An 8,899-nucleotide genomic window follows, 5' to 3' on the forward strand; every position below is an offset into this window, starting at 1 on the left:
CACGCGCACTCCATATTTTTTATGTGATTAATCTGAACAGGCTGTGTTTTCAGTGGCAACATGATCTCGTCCTTCAACATTTTCAACCATCTCTATACAGAAATTTCATTTTTCCACTCAAAAGATAATGTACGGACACGCTCAGTAGACAATGCAATCTTTGAAAGTTGTTGCATAACAGGACGCACATGATCTGAACCAGTTTGCACCATTTTTAAGAGTAAACTATGCCATGAGTACAGGAACGCACACGTGATGCTAATTAGGATGCCACCCTGGCCTACCTAATTTGGGAGATGCTATATTGCAATTGACTAAACATAAGTTGCTAACGTTAAGATCTGCTGAACCGAAGGATGACGATCCAACAGCCTGCGTCTTTCTTCTTGATCTGTTTTCTCAGTGTAACACTTAGCTCCTCGGCCCCATCCTTGCCTTTGACATCTCCCGCCACCAGATCTGCGACTGTCGGCCTTCTGTTGCTTGTGGCTTTGCCATCAGCTCGCCACCACCCACAGAGGTCCACCCATTGCCCTAGTCATCCCCTTAAGCTGCAAGGACCTCCTAAAGCCCAAGCCTTAACCTTAACCCTAACCTCGTCCACAGCGTTGAGTATAAGGTGACTCATTTTTCAGTTGATTATTGTTCAGGAAACATGATTTTTCAGTTGATTATTGTTCAGGAAACATGATATTTTACAAAATAATATTTTAGTCTCTCATCCACCCCCCTCTCTCACTCTGATCCTCCCTATATCTTTCTTGTCACTCTATTCCATCAACATCAAGGTAAGACGCTTATTTTTCTTCCAGTAAATATGCGTGCCACTTGTCTCTCGTGTTGCTTCGTTGATGCCTACTCTGCGACGCAGGTGCGTGCACCACCTAAATAAGATTAGTTATTTAAATGGGCAGTTTCTAAGTTCGTTGATCTGCATACACCCATTGTACAAGTTGTTGTACCAGTGGTGTAAATTACTCTTATAAAATCTAGCATATTACTACTTAAATCGACACTAGAGATGCTTGTGAATGCACCGTTGCACAATTTCTGTAGCCACCATGTCCACAACAGTATGCCTGTGTAAATTAATTAATTCCCAATCTACTGAAACTTCCACATCAGTAATGAACAAAATCAACAGAATTTGTTTCACTGATATTTCAAAGGGTGAAAAAAAACTTTTGACAGCAGTTTAAAGTTCTATTTTACAACTAGGCAATACTTCCAACAGAAAAGATTTGTGAAATCCATTTGTTCAATTAAGAAAAAGAATGTGCTCAGCATCAACACAAAACATATACAAATTAGCTTTCAAACGACAAGTATAAATTATCTATTCTTGGAATACAAAGTGAATTCATGGATATATTTGAGGACAAGGAGTACTCAATGGTTGCAGCTACTCAATTGCTTTTCAGGAGATCAACAGTGCAAAAACAATGGACGCGGCTCAATCCTGCGATGTGTGCAAAACATCTAGAACTAGAGATTATCAAAGAGCTGGGCAAGGATACTTTGATAGCTGACCTGGGCTGGGACAAACTTAAGAACGACATGATTTGCTCTATTATGGTTGGATTCAGTGGTGGACTGGTGGTTTACACACGCCAGCCTACCTACCCATATTAGCCCTTGATTTTCTGTAACTACAAGAAAAACGGTCCTGTGTGGTAGCTGTGAAAAACTAGGACCATTTGTGGTACGAGCTATTGAGGTATTTCATAGAAATCACCCTGGACGGAATAGTTTCAGAACGGGCAAGCACCACTAGAGAGAGTTATATAGGACAGCTTATCAAAGACGATTTTACTAGGAGATCATAAATGGTATGTGCGAAGCTTAGAACCGTATGTGACATGAACATGTGTCACAAGTATTTTGCATGATGAAATTATTTGTGTAATAGTTTTTTACGACAACTATTTGTGTAACCTGATTTCGTACATTGCAGCATCATAGCTCCGGTATGTCTCCACAAAGATCGGTGGCATCCAGCACTAGGGGCAGAGTAGTGTCCGTAACTAAGAAGGATGACGTGTGTGATGACTTCATGCAACATCCCAACTCACACTTACACTTCAACAAATAATAAACAATGCAGTACCAAAGAACCTTCTGCGTGGATTCCACTGCATGCGTGCACTAGTCTGGGCAAACTTGGGATTATCTGTTGTTTCTTTACATGGACAAAACAAACGGCAAAACAATTAGAATATTACCATCCTTTTTTCTTGAGGGGTCGATGTGTCATGCCATAAATATTTGGAAGATTTGACAATATGTACAATAATACTACACACAACATTGTTGAAGTATGCGAGAGTGAAGCCATGACAATAAAAAATAATCAATGTCAGGCATCTGTGAGTGAAAACAAGCCAGGAGAGCAGAGCGTCTGTTAGAAAAAATCAGAGTTCCGGCTAAGTGTTCATCGGCACAACTTCGAAGTCCGGAGAACAAATCTCAATTCCAAAACTCCGACACCAAAACCCAAAAAAAATATCACTCTAGCATTTTTTTTTTGACTTTGGCAAGATCTACAGGGTAAAACGACTTCTTCATGATAAGTTCACAAAGCTTGTGAAATTGGCAAAAACAATCAAGTATTTATATAGGATCACACTATTTAACACATGGCGCCTTAAATAAGTATTTAATGTGCCAACTCTCAGACCCGCTCGATCCCGCCAAAGCGAACAAACCTGACACTTTTCTAGTTAATGGTCAACATTTTTTCGGTTAACAGTCATCATTTTCTGGTTACAGTAAGCACTTTTGCGGTTTACAGTCATCACTATTGGTGTTCGCAACCCATTAAGAAACCAGAAAACCTAACATATGTTAATGATGATCACTTTTCTGGTTAATGGTCAACACTTTTCCGGTTGACGGTCAGCACTTCTCTAGTGAACGATTAGCACTTTCCGGGTTAACGGTCATCACTTTTTGACTAGAAAAATATATATTACAAAGAAAGAAACAAAAAAATTGCACGTGTTGATTCATTCGACGACAGCACAATATACGGAGTACAAAGACATTAACAATCTGTGAGATTTCCTAATTAAATAAGGAAACTATTCATGTAATCACGGGGATAATCTCTAGGTAATCAAGAAAATAATCTCCAACTGATTTTGTTGGCAATAGCAACATGTGAGATTTCCTTTCTAAACAAGATAAAACTAATCACGTAAGCAGGGAAACAATCTCCAGCTAATAAGGAAATCAATAACAACATACAAGATTTCATCTCTAAATAAGAAAACTAATAACATAATCAGGAAACCATCTCCAGCTAATCAAGGGAATAATCTCCAGCTTGCCACTATGCTGCCACTTGTATCCATGATGGACCGCGGTGGTACCCACTGAGGTCTAGGAGCGCACACACAGTCAAGCAGCGCATGCACGCACCCACCATGACACCGCCATCGACTATGTCTATTGGGTTGACAGTGGAGATTGGAGAGGCATGAACAATGGTCGGAGGTGCTAATGGAAATTTCATGTATACAATAGCACTTGCACTGATGGACGGTGTCTCGGCTCGTCGTTGAATGTTGGGATGTGAGCGCAGCAAGACAGAGATTCACAACCTTTGTCAAATTGCCCCACCGTCACTACCTACAAATTCGGATCTAGAGATTTGCAATAGTTTATGGGGGATTAGAGGGGAGAGAAGGAATAACTTCTATTTAATGGCTAGCCGGATTAGAGTCTAGCTGCGGGAGTGAACCTGGGGCCTTTTTCGGTTCCCGAAGCAGATGGCGCTTTGTATACTTATTTAAAGCTCTGGGAGTTAAATAGAGGTTATATGTACACACACACACACACATATATATATATATATATATATATATATATATATATATATATATATATATATTATTCAACACACCATCCTCTCCGTAACCATGGAAAACCAGAAGTTCAATCGGAAAATCAATGTGTCATCCACTCCACAATCGAGAAAAACTGAAAGTTTACCCTCGCAACTAAAAAAGTAGTAATTTTACTCCTGCGGCATGAAAAGACGTAATTTTTAGCGTACAATCAGAAAAAGGCATCCCGCTAGAATTTAAATAGAGGTTGTTTCCTTCTCCCCCTCTAATCCCCCAGAAATCATTGAAGATCTCCATATCTAGATTTGTAGCCAATGGCGGTGGGGGCAATTTGAAAGGGATGTGAATCTCTTTGTCTCGCTATGCTCGCTCCCTGAAGTTCGTAGATGAGCGGGACATCGTCCATTGGTGCAAGTATAGTTGTACACGTAGAATCTCCATAATTATCTCCATCCATTGCTCACACCCCTCCAATCCACACCGTAGACTCAATCAATGCACTCAGCGGCGGTGGCATGGGTTTTAGTCTAAGTGTTGGTTTTCTTTTTATGTACAGTTTTGATCTTGAATTAATATGATGTGTTAAGGAATTTTTTCTGAAATCTTCTCTGGTACAAAAAGAAACCTGTTGAATCATATATTGTGACAATTTTTTCACCTTTTGTCTGGTTCAATTTTGAGTAAATAGATCATTCAGTTCATGTTCTCCCCATATTTTTTATCTTCATGTTCTTTACTCAACCGGAAACGATAATTGTTACAATAGGAAAAGTATAGAGAAAATGATGAAATATTTTTCTTAACACGAAAGTCATCTTTTACTCAACCAGAAAAGATAATCATTAAAACCGAAAAACGATGTAAATAGCAATAAAACAATAATTCCATGATATTACAATAATAAAACAAGTGATTTTACGCATCGCATATATGGTTACTTGATCGTTTTAACTATTTTTCCTTTCCTTGATTAATCAGAGATTGTTTATCTAATTATGTGATTAGTTTACTTGTTTAGAGAGAAAAATCTCACAAACAGTTATCCCTTTCCTTGACTAGCTAAAGATTATTTCATGATTACATGATTAGTTTCTTTGTTTGGAGAGTAAATCTCGCAGGTTGTTATTTCTCTTTACTCCATATTGACGGTCCTATCAAATAAATTAACATATTTTTTAGTTTTAGAATGATTGTTTTCCGGTCATTGAATAGTGAATATTTGGCCACGCTAAGCCAATATTTTCCGGTTGCGACATGTACTTTCCTGATCATGTAAACATATATCCTTCGGTCACTCTGACAAATTTTTTCTTATTTTGTAACGTGCGTTTTTCTATTTTTTTTTCCGACTACGGGCCTGTTGGGTCGCTTCGATAGGTTGGATTGGTTCAGGTGCGGGGTATGAAATATTATTTAAAATACAACAAATAGCGTGAATAGAGACAATGCGTATAGTAGTGTCTCCGGGTTGCCTCAAAACGGGCTTCATTTCGCAGCCCTAAAATCCCAACCCCTTCCGCGCGGCCTCCACTGCACCTGATCGTATCAAGCGAGAAAATTAATTTTTTACCACCGTCAAAAAGAGACTTCATTTATATGTCATTCTCAACATTGACATCACTTATTTGTCACCCACAACAATGCCAACTTGATTAGTTTGCCAACTAAAATGACTAAAAGCACTATCCTATTTCAATACTACTTATTTCCTTTTCCTCTCAGGCCAACTAAAAGGACTAAATTACCCCTGACCTGAGGGAAAGCCGCCTCGGCCTGCCTACGAGGCCGCCGATGGTGACGTATAGCTGCAGATTCACACAAGTCAAGGCTGACAGAGGAAAAGAAAAAGAAATAGTTGTCATTTAGTCCCTGGATGACATCAGGTGAGTGGCGTGGTGTTCGGGCCTGCCTGCTTGCCTTGCGTTTGATGATATGCCTGCAAGGGTGGGGCCAGAGGGTTTTGTTTGTTTACTTTGATTGCAGGAAGCTCCCCAAGTACAGCGTCACTGCTACTCTGCAGGTCGGTTCTTGATGTCCCAATGATGCCCAGTATTGATTCCTGGAGCCGGATCGCAGGATTGGTGTGATGTGTTTTGGCTAGTTCATTGTGCTGGGAACAGGAGGACGGAGATGAGCAAGAGCAGAAAGGTGAGGGGTGTCGGCTGGGACGTTTGCGCTCTGGGGAACGGTTAGTATATATGCCTCACTGTTTAGTCTTTAGTAGCAACAGCAGTAACAAAAATTAATGCTGCATCACAATTCTCCACTTGAGTGTACATGATGAAGTTGTGCCTTTTGGAACCGAATAAAATTCCATGAGGTGAGTTGTCCCTTCGAGTGCTGAACATTGTTGTTCGACAAATTTTTGATGTCTTCAACCATGCAGCAAGTGTGCTGATGCTTGTTAAGTTTCTTGTGTCATCTAGTCGCAGTACAAAGGCTTTCAGTTGGATGTTTTCGTGGTCATTGTTTGCCCAACATGTCACAGAATTTACTTTTGCTCAACATATTCTTGATTTCAGCAACTTGGGGAGGGGCTAAATTATCAGATGTCCTTCAGCTCGTTGGTGTGCCATATCATACTGAAATCACTCCGTCAGGTGGAAAACATGTTGAGTTCATTAGTGTTGATCGGTGTCCAGTGAGTTTCCTGCAAATATTTATTTGACAAATTATGACATCCTTAATCTTTTTCTGTATAAAACAATCTTCATAACATTGTCAGGAGGAAAAAGGTGGCCCATACAAAGCGTCGATTCCCTTGGACCAGGCAACAAAACCTGCAGCAGATGTACTGGTTGCATATGAAATGAATGGCGAGGTACCATACTATAATTGGCAGTGTTTCACCAAGTAATCGTGTTTGATTATGTTCATTTTGCTATCTGAGAATGCAACACATCATCCTGACAGCCCTGTTATGACACTCTTGCTTGTTCCATTTGTACGTTTATGTACTAATTTATATTCCAATTATCTTCTGTTACCAATGCAAGGTACTCAAGCGTGCCTCTCCGTGCCATTGTTCCAGGTGTTATTGGTGCTCGTTCTGTCAAATGGTTACATAGAGTTGACATAATTGACGAAGAATCTCAGGTGCACTATGCTAACTTCTCGATTATATGTACCTTTTCAGTTTGGCAATAAGACCTATGAAACTCATCCATTTATGATTCAGGGTTTCTTCATGCAAAAGGATTATAAGATGTTCCCACCATCAGTTGATTGGGATAATATTGTGTGGTCAACCAGGAAACCTCAAATGGACTACCCAGTTCAGGTGTGTTAATTCTCTACAATATTGTCTCTGCTCAGCAACTGCATCTATGACTAGCACTGAATGTATGGACCTACTGAAGATTGAAGAGAATATCATGTTCACACAAATGACAATTATGGTCATCTTTGATGTAATACAATACTTTGGTACAACGATTTGAATACGCTGGCATCTGTACAGTTTCTTATTTAATAAACAAGGTGTTTGAAATACCGATGACATAGTAGGCTGTAAGCAAGTAACATATTATTGCTATGAAACATATTGAACCCCACAAAGTTCTCATTATATTATTGCAAATTTTTATATGATCAGAATTCCTTTTGGAAGCATTCATCTTCTCTTAGAAGTTTGTGTAGTATATAACATTTGTCATGATTGGATACTAACTACTTTTCGGAACCAATCTGGTACTTCAGTCTGCAATGTGTTCTCTGGAAGATACCAATGCCGTCAAACCAGGACAGGTTACATGGGCTTCTTAACTCACAGCTTATGCTCACTCGATGAGTTCTATTGATGTGACCATCAATTCTTCACTTAGTCCCGCTGTTAATGCTCTAAAATATTCTAACTACTCAGTTTGGTTCTTTCCTTAGTGACATAATATGTGGCTGGTGACATAATCAGTGATAAGTGGGCATGGGTGCTCTTCAAGGCCGTTGTTGATTTGAAGGGTGACACTGAGATTGTTGCAAAAGAGGTATTATTTCATCCTTGTTTCTCTTACTCATGTCACTGATCTAGCCAGATCAATTTTTAGCATAACTTAACGCCTCCGAATTGCTCATGATAAGGAGTGTGCTGAATATTGTCACGATGTTCATTATCTTGCACAAAATCTGCAGGTCAATTCAAGCGCAAATGTGCAACCTGAGAGCGTGGAATCGATATGGAACCTTAGAGCTATTCTGAACACATGCTGGCATCGCGTTCGCCTTCTGGCAACACCCACTCTTAGAAGCTTCATGTGATGATTCCATCCATCCATCTAATTTTATAAGGTTACAGTGTTGCTACCACCTCGCCACTTTGCATTGCCATACCAGTAACGATCTGGGCTGGAGTAAAGAGAGGCAAGAGTTGACAATAATTTTGCAGGTTGACAATAATTTTGCAGCTGCAAAAATTTCAGGGTTTTGGTTGGATGTAAAATAAATCCTTTTCCACCATATTCTAGCATTTTGCCATGTCACTGCTAGTGCTAGATCATCACTTCTTTGTCTACTTAGATCATCACTTCTTTGTCTATTGTACTCTGTACTGTTGGAAGTGAGAAATTACACAGAGTTTCAGATTGGCAGGTCAGAACTGAGTGTAATAGTATTTACTACTCCACAACCGCATAAAAATGTTGATATACGTACCATGGGATAACAGATGAATTTGGTATGGAAGGGTAATGTTTAATTCTGTATGTACTTGATTTTCCCTGTTGCCACGTTGAACTGGAAGTTCCACTGTGCTGTGCCGATCTACAACTTTCCTGCCTGCAATGGTCATGGACATTGGACTTGTAATGTTTTGTCTTGAGGAGCAATGGTGTGTAAAATTTTCGGGGGTGCAAACTTCCATGTGTTTCATTGTACAAACCAACCTTGTGGCATGCTGGGCTCTTTGCATTGTAAATTTCCCTCTCACGTCTTTCTTTCACATTAAGTGTTCTTTCCAGTGGCAGATCCAGGATTTCAACTATGGGGTACAAAGTTAAGCGATGCAATCCACCAAAATTCAAGCAATATAGTCCAACAGCCAGACAATGAAAGAATAA

General features: G+C 39.6%; 1 pseudogene; it reads left to right on the plus strand.

The window, feature by feature from the left end:
* Positions 1 to 5,721: 5,721 nt before the first annotated feature.
* On the plus strand, positions 5,722 to 8,520 carry LOC133904522 (sulfite oxidase-like; annotated as a pseudogene).
* The last annotated feature ends 379 nt before the right edge of the window (positions 8,521 to 8,899 follow it).

The sequence above is a fragment of the Phragmites australis genome, chromosome 22 (genome assembly GCF_958298935.1).
Source record: "Phragmites australis chromosome 22, lpPhrAust1.1, whole genome shotgun sequence".
NCBI classification, from domain to species: domain Eukaryota; kingdom Viridiplantae; phylum Streptophyta; class Magnoliopsida; order Poales; family Poaceae; genus Phragmites; species Phragmites australis.